This window comes from Polypterus senegalus, chromosome 1, assembly GCF_016835505.1.
Source record: "Polypterus senegalus isolate Bchr_013 chromosome 1, ASM1683550v1, whole genome shotgun sequence".
Lineage (NCBI taxonomy): Eukaryota > Metazoa > Chordata > Cladistia > Polypteriformes > Polypteridae > Polypterus > Polypterus senegalus.
In genome coordinates, this window is record NC_053154.1 from 129701938 (window position 1) to 129724073 (window position 22136).

The 22136-nt window shown below is 37.9% G+C and overlaps 1 protein-coding gene across 2 annotated transcripts in view; it reads left to right on the plus strand.

Moving 5' to 3' along the window:
* The first annotated feature begins 21252 nt into the window (after positions 1 to 21252).
* LOC120531947 (immunoglobulin superfamily member 10-like) overlaps positions 21253 to 22136 on the plus strand; it is a 35390-nt gene continuing 34506 nt past the window's right edge. The window contains exon 1 of one of the 2 annotated variants that reach the window (XM_039757834.1): positions 21253 to 22010. The gene's annotated coding sequence lies outside the window, so the exon portion shown is untranslated. The remainder of the gene's footprint in view (positions 22011 to 22136) is intronic. The other variant, XM_039757844.1, reaches the window with a different exon arrangement.

A 22136-nucleotide genomic window follows, 5' to 3' on the forward strand; every position in this document is an offset into this window, starting at 1 on the left:
CACATAATGAAGTGTCTCACACCATGAGCCGTCACCGACAGTCAGCAAGTCTTGAGAAATGCTTCGCACTAAAGATAAAAACCCAGTCTTGTTTAAGAGAAAGTCAGACAAAAGAGGCTTTATGTGGTGACAGCGCTTCAGATTTACAGCACAAATGGGCTCTGAATTTTAAATATGTGGGAAAGTTATGTTTAAAAGGGCAGACGGTTTGCTTTTTAGAGCTATTGGGAAGCATCTGCATATTCAGAAATATTGAACAATTGTAAATTTTTTGTGACCTAGCTTTGCTTTCATCCTCCTCCATTCCTTAAGAACCTTTTTTATTTTATTAATAATTATAACTAGGTCGTAGGGTCTGTAAAAGATTAATCACCATTCAACACTCTTGCATTCCTTCCATATTACTGATATCCATTGAGAAATGACACTCAGCCAATAAAATTAAATACTCCTCAAGTGTAGCTTGAAACAGAAACATTTTTTAGTCTGTTTGCATTCACTTGGCAAAAAAGGGAATTTTTAATTGATCGATTTCCCAGAATTCAGTGGTGTGGACACTAGAAAGATCAAAGCTCTCTGACATTTCCTGCTCTCAGGTTACCCAGACTACATTGCGATGCTGACACCACCATTCGCTTAGAGTAAGAAAAGACAGATATTGCTGTTTGAAAGTCAAAATGTGACATCATGCCATATGAATTTTTGCAACAGCAAATTCAGAAAGACAAGCAGAAGGTTTAAGGTTCTAAACCTGCTAGACCATCATGTTAGAGACTTCAAAATAATAAGTGAAATACAGTGATACCATGGCGGAGGTATTGTAAATACTAGAAACTTGGATGACAAGGATAGAGTTAAGGATGGCAGATTGCATAGGAAAAATAACATCTGACTCTCAGACTACAGTGAAAACATTTGTGGTTTGTGGAATTATGGAGTTTTCACATTTAAAGACTGAAGTTAGTGTTGAATTTTGAAAATAATACTTTCATATAAAATGAAAGAAATTCATCCTACATTTGTATGAAGGCTGCATTAAATATTAAAAACAAAAACCCATTCTTTCATTATTATCATTTAATCCAATTGGGATTTCAGGGCACTGGTTCTAAGGTAATGGATGTAAACATTGGGCCAAAGTAGATGACCAATTCACCAGAAAAAATGTTATTTTAATAGCACTAATTATATTAATATCAAAATGGACTTGCCCCTAGTTCCACCTAAGGTCAAACTCCAACTGTCATGGCATAAATAATAACCTTTATTATCTACAGCCTAGTGTCACTGTTGCATCATAGTGGACTTCCATGTCAAACAAAGTGACATACAGTAGCACTTGATTTTGTTGAACATGTTTATTTCAGTTCAAAGTTGCAGGGAAGCTTAGTTTTGGATTTTGGGACAAAAAAGAAGGCTTGTGAAACCAGCCTGAGAGGTCTTCCACATGACTAGAAGAATAATGAAGAGCCTCTGTTGCTGAGCATGATGTTTCTTCATCTTGATCCTTCTCGCTCCTTCATGAAGCCTTTCTCATTCATTTCTTGTTTTCTCAGACTCAAGGTCTTTCTTTTCAAAGATTTCATAAGAATAGAGGGAAAGATAGGGTCAAATTTACAAATGTGAGTCTTCTTTAGGAATATAGCAAAGAAACATATTAGTGTTCTCATTGGTGACCCCATCCCATGCATTGTCTCTCAAGTTTACGCCCAGTAAGACCAAACTGAAAGAACAATGGTAGTGCAGATGTGATTAGTTTCATATTCAGGATTAAAATCCAATTCTACTCACCGTCTGTCTGGATTTTGTATTTTTTCTTTGGGTTCATTTGAATTTTCTAGAGGTACACAAGTTTCCAGCAGGTTAGACAGACTGGCCCAGTCTGAGTGAGAATGGGTCTTGAGGGAGCATCTGCTGGTTTGAACTGGCTCCTCATTCAGGGCCTGCTGCTGCTTCATCTCTGATGCTGCCAGGAAAGTACACAACCTTGTATTGAAATAAACTGGAATAAGCATGTTTGGAAAATGATTTAATGATGGTAACAGCTATTTTATTATTATTTTATTTTGTCACATATATAATATATATGGGTGGCCTTCAATTTATGCAGAATTTAGTTCTGTTTGTCCAGTTTTTTATAACTTCTAGTGCAAAAGAGAGTAGAAAAGCAGAAAACATTATTAAACGCTACAGCTTATGTGGGCCCCTTTTGATTTATATTTGTTTGCCATCTTTCATCTCTCAAGCTCAAATAATAATCATGACCACCAAAGAAATTTGTCTCCATGGGGTCTTCGTATCCACATTAGTGGTGCCATAAAGACCAATTAACAGCGAACTAGTATACAGTGCAGTCAAAGCTTTCAATGACATTCATTGTTAGAGCTTTCACCAGTATCATTGCATCAGTATTGTATAATCTGGAGAATAATGTATTTGAAAGATAAACAAGCAAAGATACAAAACACGAAGGAAATAAAAAACGCTTCATAAACTAGGAATATGGGTCTTCAGCTGGAAATAAGTAAATGTTCTGAGCCTGTTCAAATAGCATGATAGCTCAAAATGGCTAAATTAATTTAAGTGGATGGAATGGCAAGATCATCTGATTTAATAAATGGTTGTAGGCTTTCACAAACTGAAAGTAATAATAGAATTTAAAATATTCTGGACTGTTTAGGTGGCTTAACTCTGAACAATGAGCAGAAGATCACTAACTAGGTGTCACATCATCAACAACCACTGCCAGTGCACTCTCAGCTTCTTTCTGGCACTTCTTGCTTCTCTCCCATCTTATGCCTTATTCAGTCTTTTTGTTTTAATGGCATCAATCCCAATTAGTCTCATTTGTCGTCAGTTGTCCTGGGTAAGGAAAACATAGTTTTTAATTATGTCCCAAATGGCTTCTATTCACAGTGTAAATTGACCTATCTTGAATACAAATGTCTACGTGTGGAAGTGTGTGTGCCTGTCCAGCCCAGAAGTGAGAGGTGGAGTCGGGGTAAGGGCTCCACCTCCTAGGAAACAGAAAACTCAGTTAGTCGCTAATAACACAAGTAAGGCTAGCACGTCAGCAAAACGAAACCTCCGAAGAAAGACAAAGTCACTTAACCGCTAAAATCGGCAAAATTGTATCCCTTTTACTTTTCCTCATGCTACTAATGCACAAACAATGCGATCACATCGACAAAACGAATCCTCCTAGGAGAGAGAGATGCCCAGAGTAGTTCCTTTCAATTACCTGACATCTCTACATTTCAGTTTTTATTCTTTCTGACAATTTCAATTGTTTCTAGGATCCTGGGCTTTTTACAACACAGGCTTACACAGCTAGTATTGTTATGTTAACCAAATTGAATTTTAATTTTATTTAGTTGATATTTAACCTAATTTGTATTTTATTACACATAACCAATATAACTCATTATAGCTGTATAATCTTGCTTTTTTTCAGCCATTTAGAGGTGAACATGCTTTTATGCTTTAGATTGTTGTCCTGGTGCATTACCAAATTGCACTTGAGCTTCAATTTTGGCAAGTCATACAGTCCTTGAAGCAGCTAAACAGCCATACACCATCACACTACCACCACCACTGTGGACTTGATGCTGAGAGAGGTCTGCAGTTCCTTAAAAGTTCATCTGGGTTCTCCTGTGACTTACCAGATTAAGTTTCTATGTGCTCTTGGAGTAATTTTCCTAGGATGGCCACTCTTGAGCAGATTTACCACTGTTTCAAGTTTTCTCCATTTGGAGTAGTTAACTGGAGTTCCAGGGTTTTAGAGATTGCTTTATAACCCTTTCCCAAATGATAGACTTCAGTAACTTTCTCTCTCGTCTTCTGGAATTGCTTGTGATGGACATGGTGTACTGCTTTTTGAGAACTTTTAGCTAACTTCACATTGCTGGAAATGTTCTATTCAAGTGATTTTAAGATTCAGTACGGCTGGCAGTAATCAAACTTGGGTATGTCCAGTCTAATTTTACCTGTTAGCATTTACATTTGTTTGATTCAGTGACCAAGGGGGCAGTTACTTTTTCACATCAGTGTATAGGTGAACTTTTTTCCTTCAATACATCAAACGAGCATTCAAAAACTGTGTATTCTGTTTACTCAGGTTGTCTTTTGTATTATAAATTTGTTTGGAGATCAGAAACAATTAAGTATTATTAATAAGCAAAAATAGAGGACATCAGGCAGAAACAAATACTTTTTCAATGTATATACTTCACAGGGCAGTCTGATTCTCACACATATTAATCTTGATAATGATAGAAAAACTTTTTATCCTGAACAAAAACAAAGTCTAAGACATTGATCGGTGGTTGGACATTTGACACAGATGATAGCCATTGATTGATCAGCATCCACTGGTGTAGTATAAGCTCTGTCCCCTGGGAAAAGAGTATGGGAGAGCAAACCGGTGCCTTGGAAGTCAAGCAGACATCTGATGTGACACCAATAAATCAACAGCAAGCAGAACAAAGTTACAGTTTTGCAGCTCTATCGTAATTTACTCTTAAAAATGCTACTGTAATTTACTATTGTTTTATTTCATATTTAAAATGCTTATAATACAGTGCCTATAACATTTGAGTCAAAAATTACCTTGGCTTTTTTAACATTTATCAACACAAACAACACTTTAGTGTCAAAGTGAATGCAGATCACAGCAAAAGTGATATGTTAATCACAAATATAAAAATGCAAAATAATTATTGACATTAAGTTTTCACACCCCTTAATGTGGGACCGCTAAATCGTCACTGGTGTAGCCAGTTGGCTTTTAAAATCACCTAATTAGTTCAATGGAGATCACCTGTCTGGGGTCAAGGGGTTTCAATTGACTGCAATATAAATTCACCTGCTCTGGAAAGTCCAACTTGTGGTGAGTTAGCAAGCATTGTGACCTGTACTGAGTACCATGTACTCAATAAAGACAATGCAGGCAACTCCATGAAAAGGTGATTAAAAAGCACAAGTCAGGGGACGGATACAAGAAAATATTTCAATCACTGAACATCCCTTGAAGTCCAGTTCAACCACTCATTAAGAAATGAAAAGTGTATGGCACAGCTCTAAATCTGTCTAGAGCAGACCATCCACAAAAACTGAGTGAGCATGCACAAAGAAGACTACTGAGGGAGGCCACCAAGAAACCTAGGATAACTCAGAAGGTGTTACAGTCTACAGTGGCTGAGGCTGGAGAGACTGTGTAGGCAGCAACTTATGCTTTATGGGAGAGTGGCAAAGAGGAAAGCACGGTTAAAGAAAATACACACATTACAACTCGGCTGGAGTTGGCCAGAAGGCACATGGGAGAATCTGAAGTCAGCTGGAAGAAGGTTCTAGGGTCTGATGAGACCAAAATTGAGATTTTTGGTCAGCACACTCAGCGGTATGTTTGGTTTAAGCCAAACAATGCACATTATCAAAAATACACTCTCCTCACTGTGAAGCCAGGTTGTGGGCATGCTTCTCTGCAGCAGGTCCTGGAAGGTTTGTAACTGTACAGGAAAAATGAATGCTGCATAATACAGGAAAATCCTAGAGGAAAATTTGATGCAGTCTGCAAGAATCCTGGGTGAAGATTTGTTTTCTGGCAAGACAAAGTATAAAACCAAACCTACACAGGAACAGCTTGAAAACAATAATGTTAATAATCCTGAAGAGGCTGAGTCAGAGTGCAGATTTCAATCCTATTGACAATTTGTGGCTACACTTGAAAATGGCTGTTCATGCACAACCTACATGCAACAAGACAGCACTCTAACAGTTTTGTAAATAGAAACTGGGAAGAATAGCAGTGTCCAGATGTGTAAAGTGGGTACAGACCTGTCACAAAGACTCAAGGATGTCATGGCTGTGAAAGGTGCATCTACTGGATACTGACTTGAACAGGGTGAATAACTAAGCCATCAGTTATTTTGTGTTTTATATTTGAGGTTAATTTAGACTATTTTGTAGAGATCTGTTTTTACTTTGATATTAAACAGTGCTTTTCTGATGATTAGTATAAAAACACCAAAATTAATTTCAATGTGCAGGGCAAGGCCATCTAAACAGCATCATAGGCTCTCGGGCAAAGTAATACGCTGGGGCCCCTACTTTGATAACGAAACAGAAGCATACATGGTCCTGGAGCCCATTGTGCCCATGTGTTAAAATGCCCCTCATTCAGTATTATGAAATGAGAAAACATCCAAGAGGGTGAATACTTTTAGTAGGCACCATATGTTTAATAACATGCAGATTGTTAATGGCTGCATAAAATGGACTCCTAAAGCAAAGTGTACCCATAATTGCCCTGTACTGAGTAATAATAAGTTAACTATGTGTAAATGTGTGATATAAAGTATAATATGAATTTCAAAAGTGATATTTGCTTTAAGTAATTGGTGCACCAATAATAAATTATTTAAAACTGATAGGTGCAAATTCGTGATATGTGTCATTAGAAGTTCAACAGCAAATTTGTGCTTTCTTCTGACCCTTAGCCCCTCTGTAAATGCAGGCAAGCAGATAAGGCCCTACCCTTTAATCCCATTGACTGCTGGTTCAATTTGCACCTCACCTATGTGACCCTGATCGAGTTACTTAATCTGCCTTTTCTTCAACTGTTTAAGCACATTTGTAAACTGGGATAACATATCCTGATCTTGTAAGATGAATTTGATAAGGGTGTCAGCTAAACACAGAGGTAGTACACAGGTGGGCAAAAGTAGGCTGGCAATTTGAGCACTTATGAGACTGTACCTAAATGCACAGTGCCATTGTGACATTCATTTGAGTTAATGCAGTTAATAAAGCTATTGTAATAATCATAACCTGCATGTCTTTTTCCATACCAACAACTGTAAACCTACTTTTGCCCACCCTATATATATAAAAATCAAATTTCACCATGGAAACTAACTGGTTAAAGTTGTTCTGGTTTTGGCCCCTTTAATTAAGATGCACTAATTCTCTGTCTGGTTTTAATAGCTGTGACAGCCAGGACAGCAAACCATGAAACACTATATGTTTGCAGTCCCCATCATCTGGATAACATTATGTGCAAGGAAGAAAATGGACTTTCAAGGGGGAAAACTACAAAGCAGCATGCCTTGGGTGACTGAAAAGCAAACCTTGATCACAGCTTGCAAAAGCATCCTGGGAAACACAAGCGTTTCATGAACTGTCTGCTATGGATTCAAGCAGAGTCATGTTAAGTAGGAAATGTTTAATTATGCTCTTCCGTGTTGCTTTCATGTATTGCTTTACTGGGCTTCCCTCTAAAATACATTGCAATTATTAAAAATAAATCAATAATTTACATTAACCATTTTAGGAGGTATTTGTCTGAATTTGTCTATCATTTAGAGAAGTTAAATAAAGAGTGACAGGGAAAAATCCATTATGTATTGTTTGTAACTTGATATTAGATTTACTGTTTATTTAGCTAGAGTACTGCTGAAGACTTAGATGATGTTTAGTTATGTTTATGTAAAGCCACAGAATTGAAAGGGACGCTATTTACTTTTCACCTGACTGTCAGGTCAGGTTAGGTTGCGGAACATGAACTGGTACAGCACGTTCCCGTACCTACCACACGATGAAACAGCTTGGTATCCTGGTAGGCAACCCCCCAGGCAGACGTGCAAACCAGTCGTCCAACCCTCCAGAAATGACCATCTGTCTGCCGCCGCCAGGTGTTATGTGGGTGTCTCCTTGGCCACTACATGGCCGTAGTGCTATAACTGATGCACCCTCACAATGCAGGTAATGTGTCTCATTCAGGATTCCATGAGCAACCGCTTAATCGACACAGTCTCTCCTGACTAAATATATACATGTTGTAGCACATTAAGGTATTGATTCTGCTGCTTTGTCGCTCTGGACTACTGGGTTTAGACATCAGGCACTGTCTGTGTACATTTCCCACTGTGTATGTGACAGTTTTCTTCTGGATACTCTGTTTTTCTTCTCAGTTTGCAAAGGATTTACAGTACAATTTAGGCTAATTTAGAAGTAAGAGTGTGCTCTTCAAATGACTGCTGTCCCATCCAGGGTTGCTTCCTGCTGAGCTTCTACTGCCATCTAGTTAGTTGTCAGCTGCCCAGGATCCTGAAATGGATATAACAACAACAACAACATTTATTTATATAGCACATATTCATACAAACAGTAGCTCAAAGTGCTTTACATACTAAAGAATAGAAAAATGAAAGACACAATTATAAAACAAAATAAATAAACATTAACATCGAATAAGAGTAAGGTTCAATGGCCAGGGGGGACAGAAAAAACAAAAAAAAAACTCCAGACGGCTGGAGAAAAAAGTAAAATCCATGCAGACCATGCAGGTTAGACAAATTATGGATCTATGGATATGATTGTGAGATTAAATTAGTTATATATCCTGAAGTATTACTAAATGTTATATTTTTATAAGTTTACAATTTAATCATTGCTCTTCCATATCTTCTTCTTAAAGCCTGCACTGAATAGATGAATAGGCCTGGCTTCAGTCCACTGATGAAAGGAGGAGAAAATATTATTTTGTATTGGTAAGGCTGCATTAAATGGTATAACAATCATCTGACCAGCTCACTACAAACATAAGAGGCATTAACTCCTCACTGACAAGTCCAGATTTCCAACCAACAATGCAGAATTCATGAGGCGTCAGTGCTAATCACTGCACCACTTACCCACACGTCCAGTCTTCTTCTTCTTCTTTCAGCTGCTCCTGTTAGGGGTCACCACAGTGGATCATCTTCTTCCATATCTTTCTGTCCTCTGCATCTTGTTCTGTTACACCCATCACCTGCATGTCCTGTCTCACCACATCCATCCACTCTCTTTACTTTCCTCCTCTCCTCCTGCCTCCACACACGTCTGCCCCTCTTCTTCTTCAGCCAACAGTAGCCCAATTTCTACCAGCACCCAGTTGGCTAACAGTACAGGTGGTGGTCGTTGTTAACCCAGGGCTCGACTGATCCGGTATGGAAATTTGTATTGTTGTCCACATATTGATTTGGCAAAATTTTACACTGGATGTCCTTCCTGACGTAACCCTCCCCACTTATCCGGGCTTGAGACCGGCACAAAGAAACACACTGGTTTGTGCATCCCCTGTGGCTGGGTTAACCGCACATCCAGTAAATGCATTATACTCGATTCCATACTTTCATATCCTGTAGTCTACTATGTAAATGTAAATGTGCCATTTTCATTTACTTTCTGTTCATATCATTAACATATTTAGTCTAGTATTTTGGAACCATCTTACTTCAGAATTTTGCTACATATAAAACTGTCATAAATCTACATAACTGTCTTTCCAATCAAAGTGCTGCACCAATGGTATGTGAAGTGACATCTACAGTAGGCCTAATTTTCTTGGAATTGTTTCTATCCAGTATGAGGATTGAGGCCAGGTTTTTTTGAATCTGTACAACCTCCATTTACAATTCCAGCTATTCACAGAACCCAGTCCAATACTGCAGAAGGAAACAACAGTGGGCACAAATCACAAAAAATGGATGGAGCATCAGTTCATCATCAGCACATTCGCTTGGTCACCCTGGTGAGAGTTGTCAGTAATGAGCAAAATGATTGACACAAAATTAAAAGGCACAGTGAAACTTTCACTTTGCAAAAAAAAATAGCAAAATTATCATGTATATTTTCATCTCATCTGCAAACTTTTTCTATGTTGAAAAGCATGAGAAAATGTATTCCAATGCAGAGACTGGAAAGGGAGGTGTAGAAGGTAATCACTTAACTGCAAGTACTTCCAAGGTGGCTCTCTGCTGTTAAAATCCATTGGCCTGGGTGTGTGGCTGACGGTGAGCCTCCAGAAACATCATGGCTTCTTAGATCCGTTGAGGAGGTTGGGGAGGAGGAGTGTAGATGGTGTAATGTTTGATCCCACATTAGTGGTACGAGACAGGCAGTGTACAAGGCAAATTGAGAGTGCATTAGAGCCGCATGGAAGGGGCCGTGGTAGATTAAGGAGGCACTGGAGGGCAGCAGTGATTTTCAGTGATAGAATAACCCTTAGGGAGCAATATTCCTTGGACTTCCATCCCCAAAAAATGTATTTTACTGAGTGTGGCATTTTACATTCCCAAAGTTGTATGCAAAATTAATTTTAGGGCCAACTTTACAAAACAGATTTGGTCTTCACTACCAATTAACTAAAACTCACAGGTCTGAGATGTGAGAATAAAACTGTAGTACCTGGAGAAATTTCTATTGAAACATGGGAAGAACATAGAGACTCTTCTTCTATATAATGTACAGAAATTAATTTAAATCCAGGGTACTGTAGCTGTGAGGCAACATGCTAGCTCTTTATTAATTCCTCTGCTTCCATTATCATTAGAAGCAGTATTTTAAAAAGTATGACTATTACAGCATAATATACTTAGGCCCACTTAATCCAATTCAGGATCATGTTGTGCCAGAGCCTATCCTGGCAGCAATGGTCACAAACCAGGAAACAGCACAGGAGAGGGCACCAGTCCATGTCAGGGCCAATTCACAGACAAGGGGCATTTTGTAATTTGACATTGGGGATGTGGGAGGAAGACCAGAGCAGTTGAAAGGAAATGGGCCTCAAACCCAGGAGAATGCTGGATCCACAAAGATACACCATCAACAACTGTGCCTCCCTATTATTATTATTATTATTATTAGTAATAACAGCAACAATATTTTTTGTAAAAATAGCAGTTGTACTACTAGTAGTAGAAGTAGTAATACTAGAAGAAGAACAAGAAAAAAAAATATTATTAGTCAAAAAACTCTTTTGTGAATTTGACATCAAACCTCTAAAGATTGAATGTGGAAACTGTAGCCTTTTTAAAAATATTACATATTTACAGAATCTAATTGGATAGCCAAATAATGCTGTAATATTTATCCAGTTTAACATTTGCAGTTACGAAAATCCATTCTACTTTCCATTTCCACAAAATTTTAAAAAGGGAAAGTAAGTTGTATTTTGTGGATCACCTTTTAATTTCAACAAAAAGTACTCCTCATGCAGTAAATCTCGACGCTCGGGTTTTCCACAGTGGCAAAACCTCCCTTTCAGTAAGGGGCCTACAGTTCGTTTTGGTTATTGGGTAGCACATCTCATTTGTTTGCTTTACAATCTGTCTGTCAATCTCACTACAAGATGCTTTGCTTACACCTTGATTATAATTGACTCCAGATGTCCAGTGGCTGAGCGAATCAGAGTACAATCTAAATCTTTGCGCATATTTCTGACTGCTGATGCACGGAAGGAAGTCTGTCTGGGAGACCACACACCATCTGCCATGTTAAACTACTGTAACTCTATCTTCTTTGCAAATCGTAATGCAGCTTGCAGAGAACCACTGGCAAGATGAGACTGTTCAATGAAAACTTGACATTTATTAAACAGAACATGATCTTTCCAAAGTAAAAACATTCACTGAAAAGAGATTATTGCTATCAAATTATTATACATTTGCATCAGTTCACCATTACACTTTGGAATGGAGATCTTAACAAACTCTACTTTGTCTGTACAATATTGATAAAGCACCAATGGCACCACTGGTTACTTATAAAGCATATGTTAGTCACTTACTGCTTAACAACAGCTTTCAGCTGAAAACAATACACAACTAACAAGATGTCCAGTACCAGTCCCTTAAAGCCCCATTCTATTATACTGTATATGTTACTCATTTTATAAAAAGTATAACTCAGATTGCTTGATGATTCAAGCTAATTATAATCCTCCAACATTTCCAAATAAATATCCCACCATCCATTGTCCTAATCACCTTAACCAGGGCAGGGTCGAGGAACAGCCAGAGCTGACCCCCAGCAATCACTGGGCACAAAGCAGGAACAACACCTGCACAGGGCATCCACTGCAAGGTAAACACACACACTCTAATGCAAATTTAGCATTGCCAATGAACCAAACCTGCATGTATTTGGACTGTGGAAGGAAACTAGAAAACCCCAAGGAAGCCTGCATGAACACAGAGAGCAAACTAGATGTGGGGAACATTCAGAACACAAATCCCTGGGTCCATACCATAGGGCGGCAGTACGATCACCGGGGCACCATACATCCCGAAATAAGTATAATATATAAATTTAGTTCTAAGTTGTGTTAATTTGATGGCAATGGCTTTGAACTGCCTATGGGGTTCGAAGAGATGTACACAATCTTAGTGATTTGGTGGCTTTAAAGTAGTAAAAGCATTATCTGTACTTACCATTTCCATGCATCAGTTCTTCAAGTCTGCATAGACAGAGACTGTACTGGCAATAGGAATAAGATGGCAGCTCACCTTTCCATAATAATTAACCAATGCTTTATATGTAACACCATTCATATAGATTATTGTCAAAATAACGGATGGGATAAATTCTCTAATCAGATTGGAAAATGGGATATTTTTTGACACCATCTGAATATTACCTTTGTTGTAAAGTTTGTGGTTAGGCCTTGTTTGCCAGCTAGGTCACTCATACGGTGGATTTTGCATGCTCTACCTATGTTAATGTGATAATGTGGCTTTTCTGTACTTTTTAATGTATTCCCAAAGTCCTAAAAATGTGTGATTTAGGTTGATTAGCCAAAAATGGAGAAGTACAGTATGGGAGTGTGAGTGAGTGTGTGGACTGACATCTCACCCATGCATGCATTTCAATTCCATTCTATGAGACAAGGCAGAAAAGAAGTGAGAAGACACTGTCAGCTCTGGAGTACTCTTAATCTGATGGCTGTAGGAAAAAAGATTTATTGTGTTTTTTTAGATAGATACATAGATAGATAATGATTGCAATGATCAAACTATGAAATTGTTTTCACATTGTAAAAAAAAGAATTTTAACATTACAATAAGTTTTTCAATCTATTTTCTTTATAATAGTAGTCCAAAGTGTGGTGCCTATCAGGCTTACTTCAGGCGCAAGGCAGAAATCAACCTAGACAGGAAGCCAGTCTGTCATAGGGCATACACACACAGCCATTCTAAAGCCCACTTATGCTGGGGGAAAGTACAATTCACTCTTAATTCTCGGATATTCAAGGGAAGTGCAGCACATATAGAAATTTGAACATGAATTAGCAGCATTATTAATTACTATGGCATCTTATATTTTTTTTATACCGTAAGTGGTGCTTGCATTATCTATCTATCTATCTATCTATCTATCTATCTATCTATCTATCTATCTATCTATGATTTAAATTTCTATAAAAAGCCAACTACCCTCAATTTAAACATGCACTGCCATCCAAAAGAATTTTGCTGCATTAGAAACTGGCAAAAATAAAATCTAATTTATGTGCAAAACCCTCTCCAACAGCCCATTTTAAAGCCTCTTTGATTTACAGCATGGGGCTCAAGTTTTGTTTATTTTCTTTTCCTGTCATTCTGCACAATATATTACAGACTGTCTTGAGAGGGAATTTCAGACATATTCACTAATGTCAACAGGTAAGCCAAATTGATCTGTGCTGCCACTCCTCACCAAAACGTTTTATGTACTGTAGTAAAAGCACATCACATGCTTGGGTGAGCTGTTATCTCAACAAAATAAAGAATTAGAATAAGAATTCTAGTTTATAAATGCTTATGTTAATTTTACTTGGCTAAGCAGCTCCAGACTGTATCTCCATCTTGCACAAAAGCTTTTCAAGCATAGAATAGTGCTGGGCGATATTTTCCAGAAAGTGGTGCGTTGCACATGGTTTAATTTACCTTCCAATGTGGATTTAATTAAACAAATAATACCATGGAGAGAGGCTGTTAGCCAGACAGAACCACCCTCATCTATGACTTATGCTAAGGTAAGTAGTGCAGAATGATCAAGTCATACTATGCTGTATGAAGAAAATTTAGTTTTGGAAGATTTATTAAACTTGTTAGACAGCATTGAATTGACTGACAACAAATATTAATAAAGAGGATAGCAAATGTGAAAGCCTACTGAGGCAACAGGAGCTACAATGGGTAATAATAGGGAATGACAGATGTAGAAGGTCACTCACTTTATTAGCCATGAGAAAAAGCCTAGAGAAACCTACTGACTGATTGTCCCTGGACAATGGGGCCTGTCAAAAGAGCAGAAAAGAAAAATGTTTTAGTTGTAATTAGTGGGTTTAATTTAAATTTAAATTAAAATTGGTATTAAAACAAAATGTTACCTTACATTAAAATTGAATGCACCCTGACAATACACAAACATGCACTAGAAAAAAAAAGAAAAACTTAAAAATGTGATTTATTTTTGGTAAAACTGACCTAAAATGTGGCTTTGACTCTCATATATTTGGGTTGAATAAAGTGAAATGGCTTGATTATTGCTGCGTCGACAGCAACATTTTATTACAATTAGTGACTTTCGTTTGATGCCATTTAAAATGTGTACTGTATATGGTTTAGATTAAACTTATGAGTAATTGTGCAGTAACAAGTGTTTGGTATTAATATTAAAATATTTAATTCTACCTGCATTTTGAAGATTCTTTGATCTCATGTCTAATGCTAGCCCAACAACACCCCCATAAACACTTCAAAATAATTGGCAGAGAATAGAATATGAGGGTGACTCAAAACATAAAGACAATTTAAAAATTAAGTGATAACTACACCAGATGGAAACTGAAGCAATACAAAACGTTCGTTCGTTTGGGTAGTGCTCTGTCGTTAGTTTTCTTGACGCCAACGTCAAATGAACATGGACACTCTGCTGCAAGATTAGACTATTATTGAACAACGTGCCATATTGAGATTTCTTTTGGCAGACAAGCTAAAACCATCTGGAATTCATTAAAGTACATTAGATTGTGCAGCTCAGTAATCTTTCCAAATGTGTAGCAACAGCAAACAACGGAATCCGTCGGTCTTCTTTAAATAAAGCATTCACCAAGTCGTTGTGGGCTTGTGCGATGGTCGACCAGATCGCTCTTCATTGGATACACTTGTTCTTCATGCTTTAAATCTATCTACACATTCCTACACTTTTGTTTCAGCCATGCTGTGTTCACTTTTGTACCAAGCCAAAATATGTTGGTGAATTTCAGTAGGTTTCTCTCCCTTTGCCCAAAGAAATCTCAATACAGTGTGTTGTTCAACAATGGTGCAATCCTGAGCGTCCATATTCATTTCACCTTGTCTTCAGCTAGACTAACAGCAGAGTGCTGTGCTGTGCATGTTCAAACTACACTTAAGCCATTGTGAAAATGTTGCAACAGATAAAAAGCACTTAGCTTAACTTTTAGTATTGATTGACTTTCTTTAAAGGAACAGTAGCAAAATAGCTGCATCTTTATCATCAAGTAAGAGTCTCTCACAGAGAAGGATCATGGGCAAGTTTCTTATGAGAGGCTCACCTTCTGTTTCTCCACTTGTGTCCACATCGCTTGGTTCAGAGAAAAGGTCCAAAGGCTGAATGGTTTGATGTTTTCAACAAGACAATGCAGACATCACATACAGCACATCACTGCATTTAGTAACATCCCTCTTTTATCATTTTATTCAAGTTCTAGGGGGTTCGCCCCCTGCTCGCTTTGCTTGCCAACCCATGGCCTGCACTATGTGCCACCTTCTTTGCATCTCTGCCGATGTCGTTGTGAAGAGGGAGGCTGAATGCACCCCAAGGAGATGCGGTTGTTTCTCCGAAACCCCCTCTTAAATGGTGATACATTGGGAAACAAATACAGTTTTTGTTATTTACCTCCTCTTTGCTCGATCAGCTGATGGGTTGCTGCTGCCGTGCCGCGTGATCTGCATCTCGTGCGGCGCTTCAAACATTTAAAAGCCTATACAGCAGCTGTCCTACTCTTTGACTTTTATTTCCGGCCCAGGGTGTGGTTAAATCTCTTGGCACAAAATCTCATCTTGCGGGATATGAGTGCTTGATATTTTTTTGTTTATAATTTAAAAACTGAATAAGAATCTGAAATCAGAAAGTTTAATAAATTCTGAAAAGAATGATACCAAACATATACATGTATGTTTTAAAATAAGCACGATTTAAAGTGTGACAAAAAAGGGACATAAAAACATCACATAAAATCGTTGCACAAAATCGTTGCACTTTTAGGCTTAGGATTTTATATAGAGAGATTAGATTAATTACAGCATTTGCCAATAAGTGATCCGAGTTCATATGCACTCCTCTTTCCCACAGTTTTTCTTGGTACCCAGAATAGTCTGGTAATTTGTACCATCAACTATAATATTGCTTTCTGTTTTCTCTTTGGGTGTGTAAACTTTAAAAGGAACATTGTTCTACAACCCATATAGTGTCTCATATTCTTAGTACTACTTAAAATACTTTTATTGATATGCATAAACAGCACATTTATTTACAGTATAAGGAGATAAACAGAAGTGATGTAAAATAGGGTATGTGAGATAGTCAATCACAACTAGGGGGGGTCAGAAAGCTGCATAAGATGCAGACACATTTGTAATGGGATTTAGGCTGTCATGTGTGAAATACTACATTGATGGGGACTGATTAGAACAGAATACAAGGTGAAGAATGCAAGAGGTCCACTGTGTTTAACATACCTGTCTGTTTCCTCCTCATATTGGAAACTAATAGCCCAGATTCAGAAAAGTAATTTACCTGAAACTCGGCTCTCTATTTCTCCTCTTCCTGCCTGCAATGCCTGAATTTAGAAAGATTGGATCAGAAACAACTTGACTAAAAATAAGACTGCTGATGGCGACACCGGTGTTCTCAGACACTATATTTTCCCACCTTCCACCTCCCTTGCCATTTTAAGAAATAAACGATTTACCGGCTGGTATCCCATCTCTTCCAAGCTGATGTTGCTGTATTTTCATTACAGTGCATTCATCCCTTCTGGAATTCTCTGGTTTTTAAAAACGCCTTTAACTCACAAATATGCAAACTCTAAATTGTCCACATTTTTTGTGTGCCCTTCAGCACCATGGATTCTCATTTGTTACTTTTGCTCTGCTTGCTGCTGCTAGTCAGATGTTCTCCCCACTAGAGTATCCTGTTACAAATGCTACTGTGCATTTACAGTATGCCGTCCATAATTAAAACAAATTGGCCCGAGGACAGTGTTAAGTTAGCTTAATTTGTAAAATAAATTAAGCTGTCCATAATTAGAACAAATTGACCTGAGGACACTATTACCTGAGCTTAATTTGGAAAATAAAATTTTAGAAGGTTTATAAAAAAGATGATTGTTGTTAGCTGAAGATCTCTATTTACTGTTTGATAAACTTTACAAGAGGCCAACCCCAAAATTGTTCCCACTTCATATTATTTTTTTAATCCCAGTCTCTAGGGCATTTGCTTTGAATGATTACTTTTGAGATTTTTTTTAATAAATCTGGATTAAAGAGTGTGTTTGTAACTGTACAAATCCATACTGTAATGGCCTGCCTCAGGTCTACTATTACTCAGCTTGCTGTGTCTTAATATGTTTCATAAGAGCAGATGAAAACCTCGGACCCGTGAGCCAAATACCAATGGATCTGCATTAAGTGCTTTTATTTAGTTGAGCATGGTGGGGGGCAGGAGAACGCTTAGATTGATTAGATGGTACAAAGTGGGGGGTGGGAAAGGATCAGGGGTGGGGATGGAAGCTGAAGGCAAAATCTCCAATGGAGAGAGTGAATAAGTGATGAAATCTGTATTTTAATATAAGCGCTGCATTTCTTTTCTTTTTTTCCTCTTTTTTTCTTTTAATCATATTCACATGCAGCCTAGTAAGACTTTGGGAATAACCTAAGATTTGCATGCCTCTGCCTATGTGTTTGTGGGATTTCTCCTAGGATTCCAGTATTCTTCTGCAGGATGAAGAGACAGCTGAAGAAACAGCTGAAGAAACATGTCCTAAGGTACATGTTAGCGTGCACCCGCCCTGAAGAAAGGTAGAAGAAACTGAATGGCAGCTAGACTGTCATTCTTTGACTAGAAAAAGCCAACCTCACATACTGTAGGCTGTCCTACTGAAGCTACAATGCAATACTAACACATAATAATGTGTCCCCTTTACTGTACATGCTTTTAGCAAAAACAACAATAAATTGTTTCATGTATGGGATTTCATGTATGCGCCATCGCTAGGCATGTGACTTTCTTTACTTGTTTTGTGCCAGTATTAATGGAAGCGTTTAGGTACAGTAGACAGGTAGTGGTCAATTCTTAGATCCCAAGCTCAGTGTTCTGGAAATTCTTTAATCCAACTTTGGCTTCAGCTTTTTACTTTAAATCTTATGTTTAAGTTTTTAACCACCCCTCATTTACTGTCCTCAAACAGAAAGTAGGACAAGTGAACTAGATGCAAAATATTTGAGAAATACAGAGCTACAATTATTGTTTCTTTTATTTTTTGTATTGCCTTCATTATTTTCAACTATTTTAGACATTTGGCATTCTATTTTCATTTTTGTTGTTTTCCTGAAACACCATTTTTTTTTTTTTTTTGGCACGTGGCATTGCTGTTTTACAATTTATTAACACCAGTTGCCATTCCATGATGGCCAGAAGTCGCACCAAATTACATCAGCATGCTAGCATTGTGTCACATTTGGTGTCCAAGTTTCAAGTTAAATATGAAACCAATTTTGTGACTAGCTACTGCTGGAGGATTGTGGGATTGTTACATTATTGAATTTTATTTCTTTTGGAGGCTGTCTCGTGTGGCTTGAATGCAATGCAGTTTGCTGCAGTTGTTATAGGGTCTGGCACCAAGGTTTGTCACCTGCAGGCAATTGTATTGGTGGGTTTAAATAGCCGTCCCCCATCCGAGCTGTGGATAACACCTTTGCTAAACCTATCACGATACTTTTTTGTTTTTTAATTTAATCTCTTTGGTTGTAGAGAAAAGCCAAGCAAAATGACACCTTTTATTGGCTAACTAAAAAGATTTCAATATGCAAGCTTTCGAGGCAACTCAGGCCCCTTCTTCAGGCAAGTCCTTCTGACCTCGAATTTCATCTTGCTCTTTGACTTTGTTGTTTTGACACTTCGTGATCTCCCATTTTGAACCTTTTCCATTTCATGTCTCTCTCTTGATTTGTCCTATAAGAATATTGTTGAATTACCAACACAACAGAGATTTATTAATTTTTGTTTTAATTCCAATTAAGACTTTTGATTAGCGTTTTGGACTCAGTTTCTCTTGTCTTTTCGGCTTCAGCCCCCAGCTTGTTTTTTGACTTTGAGTATTGTTTTTTAAAATACCTGTCTTCAACAATCTGGGAGTACAGAGAGTGCCTGTTCGTCACTGCAGGTGCAAAAAAAAAAGAATCCTACAAGGCAACCACAGACCCAGTTGATTTAGAGGGTGCCAGGAACACATCAGGGTACATCTCCAAAGTACATCAGAAATGATCGTCCTTTTTCTTCAGAACTACCCTCTGGTCTTGGACGTTAACACACCATCTTGATCACCCCCTTTTCCTACATTGCCCTTATTCATTCCCTCTTATCCAACACACACTTCTTCTTTGTTTCTACCCCTCTTGTACCTCACAGTTTTTTCTTTGTTTTACTTTATTTGTAGCTGTCAAATCTGTTTGTTCATTGTATTTATTTTTTAAAAAGATACAGCTGGCTACTTTGTGTTCTCACTACAGAAATGGACAGCTCCTTGGCAGATGACATTTGGGCTAACATAACCAAAACTGTTAATCAGAATTAGATCTCCAACTCGTCCAGGTTGGCAGTTTACTATTCTGTGACACATTTTAAAACAGAAATAAATAGAAAAATAAATATGATTTATATAGCTTATTTTATATCACACTTTACAGACCAGACACGACTGTAATTCAAAGCAGCATAACATAATAATATGAAACACAATTAAAACACACAGGATCATTTGCAGGGGAATACTACAATATTGAAAAGAGCCTGTAACTATAGCAGGATTAGGTGAAAGAAAGAAAGAAAGAAAGAAAGAAAGAAAGAAAGAAAGAAAGAAAGAAAGAAAGAAAGAAAGAAAGAGAAATGACCTGCATGTACACAAGAGCAGTTTAGGTGTGATGGACATCATAGTACAGTCAGCATTGGTATGACACATCCGAGATTTGGGTCTGTTGTTCCACATCACACAAACATAATTGGTGTTTCATGTAAAATAGTTCTCAATCACCTGATTAAACTCAGATTGTACCACTTTTAAAATAAATTTGGATTTTTTGTTTTAAATAACTGACTACAAAAACCTTCATCTTCATTCACTTGTGTAGTAACATTTGACTTTGCGTACTTCAAGAATCGCAGCCATAAAATCAAATGTGGTCCACAAACACAGTAAAACAGAAACACAAATCGCTGTGCCACCATGTAGCCCAGTCTCCATCCATCCATTCTCCACTTATACTGTAATTACTGTATTTTTAACAGCCACATCTTAGTTTCAGTGCTGCTACCGCTTATCTTGAGATGCCATGTGTTTCAATAATTTATGATTTTGTTTACTTTATAATTAATGACATTGTTAACTGTGAAAGATGCCAGATAAATAAAGCCTGAGCGTGAATTAAAAGACTGCTTCATTTACAATCTTTTACTGAAAACATGAAGTCATTGAGCCCTAGAATGAGACTGACAGGTTTTCTGTTATCAGAGAGAGCAAAACTTTAACCATATGTTATGTTTTCTTTTTGCATTTCTTCTGGTATTCATATTTCCTCTGCCTTAATTGTTCATAGATGCTATGCAGAAGGAGAGGACTATGTGGGTGCACGATTGCTTTTATGTAGGTAGACCATAACAAACCTCTTTATTTGGTCTCAGTAATAAGTTGTTGAGAGCACCAACATATGGCGACCTGTAAAGCATACTGTATTTGTCTCTTGATGCTATATTACAAGATCTTAACAAAGGCAATGTGAAATACAGTAATAAGTGACTCCTGGATATATTATAACAAGACCCTAAAGTTCTTAAGTTTGAAGTGTAACTCAAATGATAAAATAGTCCGTGCAAAAATTGTTTTTCTATCCCACTCAGGTAAACAGGCAGTCGGTAAGGTGCTGAGGCTAAAGCGCTTAAACCAGAATTAAATGTTTTGCCACCCTGCGCACGTCACTTAGCCGCTTGTCCTTCAATTGGTAAAAATGCGTGTAAACGAATTAAGTTTGAGCGAGTTTAGTATAAACCTTTATATTAAAGCGTTAGCCGGTTAAAAACCTGGCAGGGCGTGTTTCTCCCAGGATTTGGTGGGAAGGCATTTCTTTAAGTTCTGTTGTGCGTCCGGGAGTTGAACGCGCACTCCGTTTTGCACTCTGATGGGGGATACCGCGCATGTGTGCGTGTGAAAAAGATCGGAACAACGCAAAGCAGAACCGTGAGAACAAGTACTGTTAGCACAGTGTGCAGATGGATGTGTAATTGACAAAAGATGAACATTAGAGGAGTATATTATAGTAAATACACAGCATATTCAGGCACACACGCACGCATGCAGAATCAGTTTACTAGAATCATCACATCTCATTAAGGATCACATTGCTGATGCTGAGAGACGAGAAAAATGATCAGAGATGCTATGAAGTCGGCGGGTCAACTTGTAAGAACTTCAGGCAGATAATAATGAATTGGAGGCGACATAAAGCAGGAGTGGGTGGGAACTAAGTGCCAGTAAAGTCTGGATCACATCTTTAAGCGTTTTACTGCTGGTTGCACTTGAAATGAGAAGCCTGGACTAACGCAGAGGAGCGTTTTTATTTCGCCAAGCAGCTCCGTGAGGATCCTTTTTTGGGAACAACCGGACTGGAATGATGCTGCGATTGTTAGCCACTCATCTTCGACTGTGAATGTCGCCTCTTTAGCGATCTGTTCCCTGTCGTCTGTCCAATTGTTCTTGCTGGACGGTAGGAGATTTATATCTTTCCATTATAAGAGGGCACTTTATCGGTAAGCCTGGAGAAAAACGGTGGCTTATTTGCATGCCCAAAGAAGGTCTAAGAACAACATTGGGTCGCCTGTGTTAGGCACAACGGACTGAGTGTGAAAGTGCGGTGAGTGATATCCGAATTGGCAGTAATGCGGGCGAGCATCTGAACCTGTTGATTTGCGCTTTTAACGATTTAGATAGATAGATAGATAGATAGATAGATAGATAGATAGATAGATAGATAGATAGA